At 39.9% G+C, this 15,758-nt stretch overlaps 1 protein-coding gene across 6 annotated transcripts in view; it reads left to right on the forward strand.

The window, feature by feature from the left end:
* The first annotated feature begins 3,484 nt into the window (after window positions 1–3,484).
* TAOK1 (TAO kinase 1) overlaps window positions 3,485–15,758 on the forward strand; it is a 135,792-nt gene continuing 123,518 nt past the window's right edge. Inside the window, exons 1-3 of one of the 6 annotated variants that reach the window (XM_015566750.1) lie at window positions 3,485–3,643; window positions 7,545–7,604; window positions 7,975–8,105. The gene's annotated coding sequence lies outside the window, so the exon portion shown is untranslated. Of the gene's footprint in view, window positions 3,644–7,544; window positions 7,605–7,974; window positions 8,106–12,137; window positions 12,162–15,758 lie in introns of those variants that run through there. The other 5 variants (XM_015566749.1, XM_015566752.1, XM_015566751.1 and 2 more) reach the window with 5 other exon arrangements.

Raw genomic sequence — 15,758 nt, forward strand, 5'->3', positions numbered from 1 at the left:
GATGGAAGCGTTTTTCTCCCCTTACCCTCCCCCCTACCCCATCGTTAAGTCTGCTGCAGTGCTGCAGAAGTCCTAGGCAGTTTCTCCAGACACAGGCCCGTGTGTGCCCTGAAGGGAGGGGGAGCAGGAGAGGGAAGTAATGGCGCTTCCCTTGGAAAGGTTACTCTTTTCCTTTGGTTTTAAATCGATAACAGTACCGCCTGGATATTCTTCCCTTGAGATCTGCCCCTGGGAAGTAGGTCCGTTCCTGCTGTTATTGTCTGCGGGGAGAGGGAGAAGGCCTTTCGAGAAGGGACCCTGCCATGGCAGAACAGTTTGCATGTCTCTCGATCTCTCTCTCAAACACTGGATTGACATTTTGTATGTGAGCATCTTGGGTTTTCATTAGGATTCAAATAAGATAACTTTGTATCCCCCCTACTCCCTTATTTTCTTCCTATGACTTACTTTGTAGTTCTTGAAGAATCATTAAAGATCATTGCATGCAGACGGGCAGTCTGATGGACATTCCCTCTCTGGGCTCTGAATTTTTAGGGTTAATGCTATTTTGTATAACACTGAAATTGGAAAACTTTGAAAAGGATTAGGTTACAGATCTTTCTGTAGCAAATGCTTTGTTAAGGGAATGAAAAAAATAAACACTGTAATTTGCTTAACTATGCTATGATAGCATCTATATTTGTAGTCAATAAGTTGTTTTTCCACCTCTTTTGCTTCATGTCATATTTGTTTAAGACAAATCTTGTCTGGTTTACAGTAGTACTTGTTGGTTGCGTCCTTTAGAAGAGTAGAAATAAGAGAAATATTTTGACATTCTGGAAGTGTGTTGCCAAGTGTATTTTGTTACCAAAGAGTAGTCTTGAAGTCTACTGTTGATACTTTTTTCTTTATTTTTTTTTCTTTAGTATATAAATTTACTGATGAAGTAAATTTACTGATTTCAAAATATTCCATATTGAATATTTACAGAATTAAATAATTATTTCACAAAGCAATGAAGATAACTAAAATATCTTATATAATAAAAGCCTAATATGCAATTTGGCCCCTCCACTGGGAGTTCCACCAGGGAGCTCGACCAGGGGGCGGGGCAGGCCAGCCAACTGCCTGTGGCCCATCCCCCTGGTTGACCCTGCCCCTGCTGGTGGCAGGCATCTGGGGGAAGGGAAGCCTCAGCCATCAGCTGGCAGCCACTAGGGATCCTACCCGTGCACCGATTTCATGCATTGGGCCTCTAGTATACATATAGACATGAGTTGTCTTGATATTTTACTATTTGGTATTGGGTATTTAAACTTCACTTAGTGGGTGACTTATTTTTAAAGACTTTAAAACGCCATCTACATTTAATGTCCATAGAGCTTTTGTTGTATTTTTTATTTGTTTGTTTTTGAAACCTGTTTTAAGACAGGGATTTAAAGATGTTAGTAGTAGGTAGTTAGACACCAATTTAGTTTCTGTCATCTTTATGATTTTAATATGGGGAGACACATAAATGGTCTGTTAAATTAGATTTATTATTTTTCCTCAGAAAATGGAATTTTGCTTTCTTCTTTTTATTTTTATTTGGGTTTATTTTAACTTCCTTTGTTGTTTTGTTAATCCACACCTGAGGATATTTTTTTTCATTACTTTTTAGAGAGAATGGGTCGGGGGAGAGAGAGAGAGAAAGAAACATCAATGTGAGAGAGACACATTGACTGGTTGCCTCCAAAACGAGGGTGAAGAGCAGGGAGCGAACTAGATTATGTGCCCTGGACCTGGAATGGAACCCAAGACCCTGTGCATAGGCCAGTGATGGCAAACCTTTTGAGCTCGGTGTGTCAGCATTTTGAAAAACCCTAACTTAACTCTGGTGCCGTGTCACATATAGACATTTTTTGATATTTGCAACCATAGTAAAACAAAGACTTATATTTTTGATATTTATTTTATATATTTAAATGCCATTTAACGAAGAAAAATCAACCAAAAAAATGAGTTCGTGTGTCACCACTGACACGCGTGTCATAGGTTCGCCATCACTGGCATAGGCTGATCCTCTAACCATTCATTAACACCAGCCAGGGCTAGAGTTATTTTAACAGCACTTCCCATGAATCTTTATTTCATGGCACAAAGCTGCATGTTGTGGTGTGTAGAGTTTCCCCCTAAATAGCAAATTATTCCAGAAAGTCTAATTCTCTGTTATGGTTTGTTGTTGATAAATCATATATACTAGCATGAATAAATGCAAACATACTGCTTAGTAAAGAGTGACTTTTTAACTTGGAATGATGCAAGCAGAGAGGATTTATTAATAAATGCTACAAAATGTAAGTATGTGCACAGGATATAGGTAAACTACTTATATAGTTCAGCATGCTAGAACTAAAAGAAGTACTTTTTAGGACAACTAAAAAGAAACCCTGTTTTCTGTCGCTGGTGGTAATTATGGTAAAAGTATGTTCATAATCAATTTGATAAATTCATTATTAAGGAAAAACTGCCAAAGGGTTATTTCAGCCGACTTCTGATGCCACTGTCAGAAAGAATACTGAGAGCTCTTAGTCTGGGTTGGTTAATTTCAGATTAGTATGGTACTTCTGTTACTAAATAGTTCATCTACAAAATGGCAGTGTACATCACTTCCTGTTCTTTCACAACTGGCCCTTTCTCTAGATTCCCTTTTAATGACTTAATTTTTGGCATTCTGATTCTGATTTGTTAATTTGGTTATAATTATCATTCTGGTGTGTTTTTTCCCCCTTGACTGATTTGTATATTAAAGTCAGTTAATTTTTCACCTGGGCAGAGTGGCTCAATTAGTTGAGCATCATCCTGTGCACCAAAAGTTGCCAGTTTGATTCCCAGTCAGGGCACATACCTCGGCTTGCTGGTTTGATCCCCAGTTGGGTACCTTATGAAAGGCAAATTATTGGATGTTTCTCTCCCTCTGCCTTCCCCCCTCTAGGCATGTCCTTGGTGAGGATTTAAAACAAAAGTCAGTTAAGTTTTCCATTGTTTCTGTTTTTGGTTTTCAATAGTCTCTATTACTTAAAATAATTATACTAATTTAATCTTTTTGAAATTAAGTGCTTTTTTTGTATATATTAGTTAACGGCTGCTGTTCAGTTCAGGATAATATTTGAATGAATCTCTTCCAAAAGTGTTATTTCTGTAATAAAGTCTTGCATAAAATTGGGATTGTTTCATTAAACAGAGTGCCAGTGTATGTTCATCTGCCTTTAGGTTTCTGTGCTTGTTTATGGCTGGATTATTTTTTAATTTCAAATTCTAAAATATAAGTGAAAAAGATACGAATCTGTATTATTTCATTCCATCCCATTGTTGGATCAAAGTATTATAGTTTTTAGTAATAAAAATTAATGTTTAATTTCATTAAAGATGTCTAATATCTTCTAAATGTCAACATGAATTCAAAAGTTGGGTGGATGGACTAGAAATAATTTTCAGTTGGGATGTAATCTGTCAACATTTGGTAACAATTATTTCTATGTCAGTCTCTTCCATTTGTACTAGAAGCAGACTTTTTGTTCTGAAAAACAGTCTAAGGCTGCATCTTCTTACCTAGTAGAAAAATAAGTGACCTATAAAAGGTGGAAAGGTTTTTCAAAATATAAGTACCTGGCATGTAAATAAGGTAAGTAAAAGTACAAGTTACTGAGTACTTTGCATATTATATATATATCTGTTAAAAATGCCGTGTCAGCCCTAACGGTTTGGCTCAGTGGATAGAGCATCGGCCTGCGAACTGAAAGGTCCCAGGTTTGATTCTGGTCAAGGGCATGTACCTTGGTTGCGGGCACATCCCCAATAGGAGGTGTGCAGGAGGCAGCTGATCGATGATTCTCTCTCATCAGTGTTTCTAACTCTCTACCCCTCTCTCTTCCTCTCTGTAAAAAAATCAATAAAATATATATTTTTAAAAAATGCCGTGTTAGCCCTAGCTGGCTTGGCTCAGTGGATAGAGCGCTAGCCTGTGGACTGCAGAGTCCCAGGTTCGATTCTGGCCAAGGGCATATGCCGAGGTTGTGGGCTCAATCCCCAGTGGGGGGCGTGCAGGAGGCAGCCATCAGTAACTCTCTCTCATCATAGATGTTTCTATCTCTCTCTCATTCTCCCTTCCTCTCTGAAATCAATAAAGAAATATATTTTTAAAAAATGCTGGTGTCAGATAGCTATATTTAATTGGCCTCTAACTTATCTTTAAAACTGAGAAGGGGCTAAGTTTTTCTTTTGATAATATTCAATACTAGAGGCCCAAAATTTGTGCATTCTGGGAGCGGGGGGGTCCCTTAGCCCGGACTGCGCCCTCTTATAGTCCAGGAGTTCTTGGGGGATGTCTGATTGATGGCTTAGGCCCGCTCCCCATTGGAAGTGGGCCTAAGCCATCAGTTGGACACCCTTAGTGCTGCCACGGAGGCGGGAGAGACTCCTGCCACTGCCGCTGCACTTGCCAGCCGTGAGCCCAGCTTCTGGCTGAGCAGTGCCCCACCCCCACTCCCTGTGGGAGTGCACTGACCACCAGAGGGCAGCTCCTGCGTTGAGCGTCTGCCCTGTGATGGTCAGTGCATGTCATAGTGACCGGTTGTTCCGCTGTTTGGTCGATGTGCATATTAACCTTTTATTATATAGGATGATAGTGTTGTACAGATTTAGAAGTAGATGAATCACTTCATTCAGAAATACATTCAAAGTTTAGTTTCTGAGAAAAACATCCTTCCTATATAATAAAAGTCTAATATGCAAATTGTCCTCTCGGGTGGTCGTTTGGGAGACTGGGAGTTCGACCACTTGCTATGAAGTGCACTGACCACTAGCGGTGTGGAACATGGTGGGCATCAGCGACATGGTGCTGGCAGCAGGCAGCCGTGGAGGTTTTGCCGGCCCTGATGGCCCCCAATGAGAGTAAGACCATGGCGGGATGATGAAGCAGGTGAGCCGGCTGTACCAGGCCAAGGCGGGTGTGAGCGGTCGGGGCCAGGCCCTGACTGATCGCTCCACCGACGGTGACCAGCGGTGTGGGGTGGGGCTGCCGCCGGGCTCCTAGGTGCTGAGGGAGTCGGATGGAGGGCTCAGCCCCGATCGATCGCCCCGCAGGCAGGATGGTAGAGCAGGTGAGGGGGTGGAGCAGGCCATGGCAGGGTGCCAGGCGGAGCTGTGAGGCTGGGGGTGCAAGCTGGGGCCCGACCCCCGAGGGACCCCACCTGTGCACGAATTGGTGCACTGGGCCTCTAGTTAACAAATGATAGAATGGAACAAAATAATTCTGATTTTCAGCCACCAGTAATAATAAAACTGGCACTTAATATCTTAATTTCACCATTTATTAGCTGTGTAACTTGTTTGTGTAACTTTTTAAGCCTTACTTTCCCAATCTATAAAATGAAGGTAGTATCCACTTTACAAGGTTGTTAGGTTTAAATGGGATAACCCTTGTTAAGTACTTAACATATTGCCTGATACATGTTAAGCACTCATTAAGTTTTTGGCTACCACACACTAGCTGCTTATGAAATGCTTACAAATGAATACAGAGGATTTAATATTTAAGAATGAGTTGCATTCCATATTTTTGATTTGAAGTTGGATTTATACACTTGGAGTTCAATACATATATTTGAAAAGAAATGGTTAGAATTTCTAACCAAGGATAGCTTACAAACTTTCTGAACCTGTAATGGACTATTATGTAGTTCTACAAGAGATTTTTCTTTTTCCTGTGCTGTATCTAAAGCCCATCCTAAAGAACAAATTTCCTTTTCTTTTGGCACTTCATTTGTTTATTTAAGGCTCAGTTGGTGTATCACTCTTTTACTGCCTGGAGCTCTTTTCACCATCCCTAGTTTTGAAAGCATGCAAAGTACTCATGCTTTCCTAAGCATTTATTTATTTATTTTAAGGTATTCTTTGTAGGTATGTCTTCACCTTGAAAGTGCTTTATCCACAATTTATTAATTCAACATGTATTAAGTGATGATTATGTGCTAGTAATACATAGTCCCTGCTCTGGAGGAATTGTCTTCTCATTCTTTCCACCTTCTGATTAGTTTTCTCAAACTAGATATTCATAGTAGAACAAGGACCTTCCTATCGTTGTCAGTTCCTATAAGCCAGTGCTTTTCAAACTTTAGGTTGTGACCCATTAGTGCAGTGGTTCTCAACATTCTGGCCCTGTAAATACAGTTCCTCATGTTGTGACCCAACCATAAAATTATTTTCGTTGCTACTTCATAACTGTAATGTTGCTACTGTTATGAATCGTTATGTAAATATCTGATATGCAGGATGGTCTTAGGCGACCCCTGTGAAAGGGTCGTTCGACCGCCAAAGGGGTCACGACCCACAGGTTGAGAACCACTGCATTAGTGGCTTGTGAATTCAGTTTAGTGAGTCACAGTAACAGTTGTTAAAAATAGAAAAGTAACCCTAACTGGTTTGGCTCAGTGGATAGAGCATTGGCCTGTGGACTGAAAGGTCCCAGGTTCGATTTCGGTCAAGGGCATGTACCTTGGTTGCGGGCACATCCCCGGTGGGGAGTGTGCAGGAGGCAGCTGGTCGATGTTTCTCTCTCATCGATGTTTCTGGCTCTCTATCTCTCTCCTTTCCTCTCTGTAAAAACTCAATAAAATATATTAAAAAAAAAAAAAGGAAAAGTAATCTATATATATATATAAAAAGCCAGTGATCTTAATGACCGTTATGACCAGTTGCTATGAGGCCCACAGTGGCCAGCAAACTGGCTAATCGGGGTGGGGCCGGCTGGCCAATCTCATGGCCCCTTCCCACTGACGGCCTGCCCCTGATAGGACTCTCCCACTCTGATCAAGAGCGGGCCACCGGCCAAACTCCCCCTCCCTTCCCCCTGGCCAGCCCTGCCCCCCATCAGCCTGCTTCATCAAGCTAGGCCTGCAGCCCCTCCCCTTGGCCGACCTGCCCATGATCACGCACCACCCCACCCCCTGGGGTGGGGCTGGATGGCCAACCTCCTGTATCCCAATAGGGGGCAGGGCCATCCCGCCAACCTCCTGCAGCCCCTCCCCCCACCCAGCCCCACCACTGACTGGCCCCCTACCCCATCAGGGGCAGGGGCGGCCAGCCGACCACCCACAGCCCCTCCCCATGGCCAGCCCTAGTTGGGCCCCCAACCCTAATTGGGGGGCAGGCCAGCTGGCCAACCTCCCACCATCTCCTCCTCCCTACAGGCCCAGCCCCGATCCACCCCAATTGGGGCTGGGCTAGCCGGACCGACCCGTGCATGAATTTGTGCACTGGGCCTCTAGTGGGAAATATCAGAGTATGGTGTGTAAATAAGGGTAAGCATTGTATGGGAAACTTTTTTTTTCTGTATTTTTATGTGCTCTGGGTACCCAGTTAAATTTTTTTGAAATTTCTTTTTTAATTCATCCTTTTTACTTCTAATCTCATGTCTTTGAATATGCTTGTTTGTTTTTTATTTTAACAACCCCACTTTTCAATCTCTAATTGCCAGTCTGGTTTGGTAGTTATGTTGTGCATATTTATCCTTCCTAAGCTTGCAGGGTACTGAGGACTCTGTCTAAAAGATTCTGGACAAGGTATCCATAGTTTTGCGTATAATGGTAACTTCTGAGTTTTTTGTTTTTTTATTTGGGAACATGTGTCATCATGTATGTAGTGCCATATCCTATGTGTGTGAGTACAGTTTCTCATGAACTGCAGAATTTATTTTAAAAAAGATGATGATTTATTTGTAACGTTAAGAATATACTTTTTATTTTTAACAGTAGATTTAATTTTTAAAATGTTAATTACAATATGTTTTAATAAGATTTATTATGTACCTATTTAAATGTGTTAAGTAAATATAATAAGTGTATAGTTGATCCTTGAGTGACGTGAAAGTTAAGGGTGCTGACCTCCTGCATAGTGGAAAACTCACATGTAAGTTTTGACTGCCCCAAAATTTAAGTTGTCCCTTGGTATCCGCAGGGCATTGGTTCCAGGACCCTCTAAGGGGACCAAAGTCCTGAAGTCCCCTATATAAAATGGTGTAGATTAATGCATACAGTTGGCCTTCTGCATCTGTGGACACTCCCAACAACAGATCCAAAGCAGAAGAGGTACTTATTGAAAAAAGTTTATATATAAATGGACCCTTGCAGTTCAAACCTGTGTTGTTCAAGGGTCAATTGTATTTTTAAAATTTCAGTGTGTAGTAGTTATGAGTCTCTAGTTTGTATTTTGGATTGATTTCTAATTTATTCTCACTGAGACTGAGAAAGAGGTTTCAGAAAAAGTGGATGAACAGCATTACTAAACAAGGCCAGGGTTTTCTTTTTTTATACTTGCGAATTTAGTGTTACTCACAATTGGAAAATCTTTGTCCCTTTGCCAAAAACATACATATCCTTGATTGTAAAGACTATAAAGTTACTAATTAACCTATATTGAACTTGGTGAGAAAACGTTACTCTTCACTGTGGCACAGAAACTCTGTTCGTTATGTGTTATAGTATTTAAAATACTAGAGGTTCATGCACGGATAAGGTCCCTGGGCCTGGCCAGTGATCAGGGCTGATCAGGTTCCCCACTTCCCCGCCTCCTCCTCCCCTTGCTCCCTCAGCGCCTTCCACCGCCATTGTTTGCCCTTCATGTTCTGCGCCGCCCCCTGGTGGTCAGCGCACATCACAGCAAGTGATCGAACTCCCGAGAGGACAATTTGCAAATTATCCTTTTATTATATAGGATAGTGTTTAAGTAATTTCATGCTGTGTACATGGTTGATTATGATTGTGTTTTATCAGGACCATCACATTATAGGAGTTCTGTATTTTAGTTGGTTTGTTTCAAAAGGGTTCTGAGTCCCAGAGGTACAATATAACGTGCCTCACTTTCAGATTCTTTACTTTGATATATAGTTGTTAGAGCTAATAATTTTTCCATTATCTAGAAAAGCACAAATAATTTGGGGAAAAAAAGAGTAATGGAAAGATCCTTTTATCTTAAGTTTAGGTACAGACAGATAAAATATTTTTGTGTATTATGTACAAATGTTCATATTATGTATGAATGTTCACTTCTCTAAGTAATGCTATAAGACTTTAATCAATAGCAAAAGGATTTTAAGAAGAAAAAGATGTGAAAATTTTCTAGTTAGGAAAGAAATGTTCTATAGTAGAGGAACTTGATTGCTAGCAATAGAAAGTACAATAAGCCCTCGATTTTTCAAACCTCGATAACAGACAAAATTCCCAGTCTATATGTCATGTGAAAATTAGCACCCTGTTAATTTTAAAATGCTTTTAACTAAGATTTGCTTATAATTAAATTAACAGGTTATTTTTTGTTATTAATTCACTGTTTAAAATTGTGGCAAATATACACATAACATAAATAAAATGTATCATTTTAACCATTTTAAGTATACAATATAGTGGTGTTAGGTACATTCAGTGTTGTACAACCATTGCCACTATTCATATCCAGAACTTTTTTTAAATATATATTTTTATTGATTTAAAAGAGGAAGGGAGAGGAAGAGAGAGATAGAAACATCAATGATGAGAGAGAATAATCCATTGATTGGCTGCCTCCTGCACGCCACCCTCTGGGGATCGAGCCCAAAACCTGGGCATATGCCCTGACCAAGAATTGAACCATGACCTCCTGGTTTATAGGTCAAAGCTCAACCACTGAGCCAGGCTGGCCAGGCTCCAGAATTTTTTTTTATCATCCCAAACAGAAACTATACATCCACCAAATAATAACTGTCATTTTTTCCCTCTTCCCAGCCCTTGGTAACCTCTATTCTACTTTCTGTCTCTGAATTTATCTATTCTAGGTACCGCACATAAGTGGAATCATACAGTACAGGGCATGGCAAAAGTAGGTTTACAGTTGTGAGTAGACGAAACAGTTTATTCTTGCATTATTATTTATTAAATAGTGTATTATTTTTCTTACAAAAATCTGTAAATTTACTTTTGCCCTACTCAGTATTTGTCCTTTTGTGACTGGCTAATCTCACTTAGCATCCTGTTTTCATGTCTTATTCTGTTGTTACATGTCTCAAGAATTTCATTCCTTTTTAAAGGCTGAATAATATTCCATTGTTTGTAAATATCATATGTTTATCCATTCATCTTTTGATAGACATTTGAGTTGTTTATACCTTTTGGCTATTGTGAATAATGCTGCTATGGACATTGGTGTATTAGTATCTCTTTGAGCCTTCCATTCAATTCTTTTGGGTATATTCTGAGGGCTACTACAGTATTCTTAACCTTAGTATTTGCATGATATATCTTTCTTACTATTAATCTATTTTTGTCTTTCTATTTAAAGTGACTTTCTTGTTGACAGCTTTCTAAAATTGCCTTTTTAAAAAGGGTCTTGCTTTTCTGTTTTTTAATACACTCTCTTTGTATTTTATTTGGAGTCTTCTTAGACCATTTACATTTAATGAAAATAACAATATGGTTAGGTTTAAATGTTCCTTTTTGCTATTCATTTTCTGTTTGTCCCATCTTTTGTCAGTTCCTGTGTCCTTCCCTATCTTTGTTTGGCTTGAGTATACTTATTTATTCAATTTTATCTCCATTGTTGGCTTAATAGGCCATAGTTTTTTTATAATAAGTCTCTTTAACTTGTCACAATTCACCTTCAAATAATATTATACCACTTCACATATAATGTAAGACGCTTCCAATGGCATTCTTCTGTTTTCCACTCTAATCCTTTGAACTAGTGTTGTCAAACATTGTCCTTGTATATGTGTTAAAAACTCTAGATTACATTGTTGTTATTTTTGCTTTAAACAATTTATTATATCTTTAAAATAATTAAGTTATTTTTAAAGTTTTTAATATTTATAACATTATGATTTCTACTATTCTTCATTCCTTTGTAAAGATCCCAGTTTCTATTTAGTAACTTTTTCTTTGGGATTGAGGATCTTGCTTTAACATTTCTTGTTATCTACAACTCCATTTGACCTTATTATTCAGATTTCACCAATTTTGCCTACACTCCTTTGTGTGTGAGCTTGTTAGGTATATTTAGTTCTCTGCAGTTTTATCACATGTGTAGATTAGTATGACAACTATCACAGTCAAGATACAGAATAGTTCCATTATAAGGATTACTTGTCTATCCTTTATTGTCACAGCCACCTCTTTTTCTTACCCACCCAACTCTTAGAAACCATGCATTCATCTGTTCTTTTTTTTTTTTTTTTTTTACAGAGAGTGGGCTACTCCACAGAGCAGCCTTTCTTTCTTGGGATTTACTTTTTCTTTTTTTAAAATATATTTTTATTGATTTCAGAGAGGAAGAGAGAGGGAGAGATAGAAACATCAATGATGAGAGAGAATCATTGATCAGTTGCCTCCTGTGTGCCCCTCACTGGGGGGTCGAGCTCACAATGCAGGCATGCTCCCTTGACCGGAATTGAGCCTGGGACCCTTCTGTCCACAGGCCAACACTCTATCCACTGAGCCAAACCGGCTAGGGCTACATGGGCTTTTTCTGGGTATTCCAGTTCCCTTTTACATCCCAAAGATGTGCACATTCAGTTAATTTAGATTTTTAGTTCCAGTTCTGTTATTGATTGTAACCTTAGGCAAGCCGCTCAACCCTTCAGGCCCTCATCCATGATATGGATGACTTAATGATATATAGGTACCTTTGATTTTTAATTATCTGTGTCTGTTTATATATGTCAAACATTGTGCTCTTTTTTATTTTTGAGGGAAAGAAATCTAAGATCAACTTAATACACCAGATTTTGTTGATAATAAAACAATTCAATTTTTATCTTGTATTTTTACTTCAGTATTAAAAGAAAGCTATATTGAGATTTGGAAAACTCACAAGTGCTTATCTTCCATTTGAACAAAAAAATGAAAAGAGTCAGGATTTGTGTTTTGATTCATTCTGTCTCTAAATATTAGTTAATGAGTTGTCTATTCAGTTGTGTGATGATTGGAAGGAAAGCCATAAACCATGTATATTGCTAAACTGGGATATCTTTCTTTTATATATATATATATATATATTTATTGAGTTTTTTACAGAGAGGAAAGAAGAGAGATAGAGAGTTAGAAACATCGATGAGAGAGAAACATCGACCAGCTGCCTCCTGCACACTCCCCACTGGGGATGTGCCCACAACAAAGGTACATGCCCCTGACCGGAATCGAACCTGGGACCTTTCAGTCCGCAGGCCGACGCTCTATCCACTGAGCCAAATCGGTTTCGGCTGGGATATCTTTCTTTTCTTTTGATAATAGTAGGGAGGGCAGAAAGCTTAGGAATGTAACTGAAAAGTGGATCTTTATATAGTGGAATTTATAATGGGGAGAATTGAGAGCAGGTTGTGTCTTAAAGAATCCAAAGTACTTCATATTTTGCTTATTAGTTCTTCATAGCTTTGGGCATGATTTGGTATAGGCTAATTTGTGTATATTTTAAATTGTTGCCTCTTTCACTTTTAAGCTAGGTCTAGGGAGAATATCATATTGGAAATAATCTTAAGACAGTTATATTTTATCTCTCAGATTCTCCTATCCAGAAATTATTGAACAAAACCTGCCAGTAGTCTCAGCTTATAACCAACTTTGATTTAATCGTAGATTCAATTAAATAGCTTTGTTACTTTAAAAAAATGTTTTTATTGATTTTAGAGAGAGAGGAAGGGGAAGAAAGAGAGAGAGAAACAGAAACAGAAACATAGATTGGCTGCTCCTCACGCCCCCTACTGGGGACTGAGCCCACAACCTGGGCATGTGCTCTGACTAGGAATCGCAACAGGTGACCTTTGGGTGCATGGGATAATGCTGAATCAGCTGAACCATACAGCCAGTGCAGCTTTGTTACTTTTAAGGACATAGATGTGTAATATTTGATTGATCATTATGTTAATCATTTTTTAAAATTTACATTCAATAATTGTGTTAGCTTTCATTATTCTACTCCAGTGACTCTCAACCTCTGGCTTACCAGAAAAAGCTGCCTATTAAAATAAATTGTAGATTCCTGTGGCATGCTTTGAGAAATTCATATTTAGGTTTGATGAGGGGCCCAGGAGTATGCATGTTACACACACACACACACACACACACACACACACAATTAATTGTGCCTCAAAGAAGAGTTGGGTGGGGAAAGTTAAGGTATAAGTAGAAATCTGGCCCTGTTACTTACTAGCTGTGTTATAGTGAGCAGATTGCTTAATTTCTCTGAGCCTCAAATATAATTTGAGTTTTCCACTAGAGATGATAACCAGAAATTGAAAAAAGGAGAGGAGTTTGGCATGAAGTGCTTACTGGTTATGTTCTGTGTTCTTAACATTTCATTTAACCCTCCTCAAATCCCCGTGACAGGTATCATTTCCCCTACTTTAGAGATGGGAAAGCTGAGGTCAGAGCGATTAAGTTACTTGCCCAACAAGTTAACTGCCAACAGTTAGTATGTTGGCAGATCCAGTTTGGGGACTTAGATAATCTGATTCCAGAACTTGTGCTCTTAGTTACTGTATGTTCAAGACTCTGTGGAAAGAGGAGCATGATGATAAACTTGAGAGGTCTGTGTCTTCAGAGCACAGGCAATTGGAAGGAGATGAAGCTAACAAGATGGGTAGGGTCAGACCATGTAATTCCCTTGAACATTATGTTAAGGATTTTTGTTTCAGCTAAAGTACAGTGTAAAGGCATGGAATACTTAGAGGGGATGACATAATTGGGTTTGCATTTTGAAAGGTCACTCTGTTTGTAGTATATCAAATGGATTGGAGGGGATGGGGCCAAGAATGGATGCAGTGGCACCCTTTTGGAGGCTGTTATAGTAAGTAGCCTGAATAAGATAAAGTGGTAGCCTGGAGAGACTAAGGAAGTGATTATGCAGGTGGAGGAAAGTGGGACAATTTGAGAAAGATTTAGGACAAATCTACAAGAGTTGGTAATGGATTGGGTTATGAATGAAGGAATAGAGGGTATCAAAAATAACTCAGGTTCTGAATTGCTGAAGTGGATACACTTTATTTTATATAAGACACTCAGAAAGATGAGGTTGAATGATTAGATAATGTTATTAGAAGTGCCTTTAAGATATCCAAGAGATGTCAAATACATATAATTTTATAGTACCATTGAACTTTCTGTGTGGTAAATAAATGGGCTGCCCATTCTTTTGTCCCTTTTAACAGCTGGTGAGTACTTTTCCAGGGCTTTATTACAGTTGTTATCTCTTGAGTTACTGGTAATAAAAAATAATGTAAATAGAGTTTGACTCTTAGTTATTATAGCTAGTAAAAGAATGTGAAAAGATTCTTCAATCTAGAAAGCAAATAAGGAAAAGTATGTTAGGATAGTTCTCCTTTGGAGAATGGCAGAACTGAGACTATATCCTGGGGAAAACACTAGTAAAAAGAGGACAAAAAGGGCTAATCTAAATATAAAATGACAATTTAAAAGTCATCCAACAAACATTTGTTTTGATTGGTTATGTGATATTCTCAGGTTTTGTGAAGGCGCTCCAGAACTTCATAATCTATACTAGATGCCCAGTGCACGAATTCAAGGGTGGGGTCCCTCGGCCTGGCCGGCCATTGGGGCTGATGGGGGGGGGGGTGCGCCCGGACCATGGGAGGTTGGCCGGCAGCAGGCGGTTGGCTGTGGGAGCGCACTGACCACCAGGGGGCAACTTCTGCATTGAGGGTCTACCCCTTGGTGGTCAGTGTGCATCATAGCAACTGGTTGACCAGTTGTTCGGTCGCTTAGGCTTTTATATATATAGACTAGAGGCCCGGTGCACGAAATTCATGCACTCGGATGGGGGGTCCCCTCAGCCTGATCTATGCCCTCTTGCAGTCTGGGAGCCCCGCAATCAGTCGCCTTCAGAGGGAGACCCCACCCACCTGCTGCAGCGCCACAGGCCGGGTAGCCCCCCTATTGATCACCCTGCAGAGGGTGGCCTGGGCCTCCTCCCTCTGTGGGGTGATCATGGGGTGATGGCGGGGCCCCCTGACCAATCGCATCACACCCGCCTTGGCTGGCCTGGCGCCAGTGTGTGTCATAGCATGGTTGTCTGGACATCTGGACGGTCATTCTGCTGTTCTGCCGTTTGGTCGATTTGCATATTACACTTCTATTATTATAGATAGCCTGGGGGCGTAAGGCATGTAAACAACTACAATGTATAGAAAAATACATATTAAAATAGAGCCTGGCCAGCATGGCTCAGTGGTTGAGCATCGACCTATGAACTAGGAAGTCACAGTTTGGATCCTGGTCAGGGCACATGCCCAGGTTGCCAGTTCTATCCCCAGTGTGGGACTTGTGGTAGGCAGCTGAGCAGTGATTCTTGCTTATCATTGATATTTCTATCTTTCTCTCCCTCTCCTTCTCTGAAGTCAATAAAAATATATTGGGGGACAAAAGGAATTTCCTACCCTAATTTGTACTTAATAAATATTAATGGAAAAATCAGAAAAACAATATGAAAGATGAATTGGAGAGAATTAAACTAGAAACAGTCCAGATAGGAGCTTAATGCATTAGTTTACCGTATTTGCTGGCGTATAAGACGATTTTTTGGCCCTGAAAAATATGCCTCCAAGTGGGGGGTCGTCTTATACGCCAGGTACACTTCAGATAGACTGCCCATAGTGCTTGCCCCGTGCCATAGTGGCCTCCCGATGCCCGCCCACTTCATTCCACATACCGTTCAGGCATCAGCAGCGCTGCTGGGTGTATGCTCGGCTGTTATGCGATTTT

Source organism: Myotis davidii, unplaced genomic scaffold (assembly GCF_000327345.1).
Source record: "Myotis davidii unplaced genomic scaffold, ASM32734v1 scaffold363, whole genome shotgun sequence".
Classification (NCBI taxonomy): Eukaryota; Metazoa; Chordata; class Mammalia; order Chiroptera; family Vespertilionidae; genus Myotis; species Myotis davidii.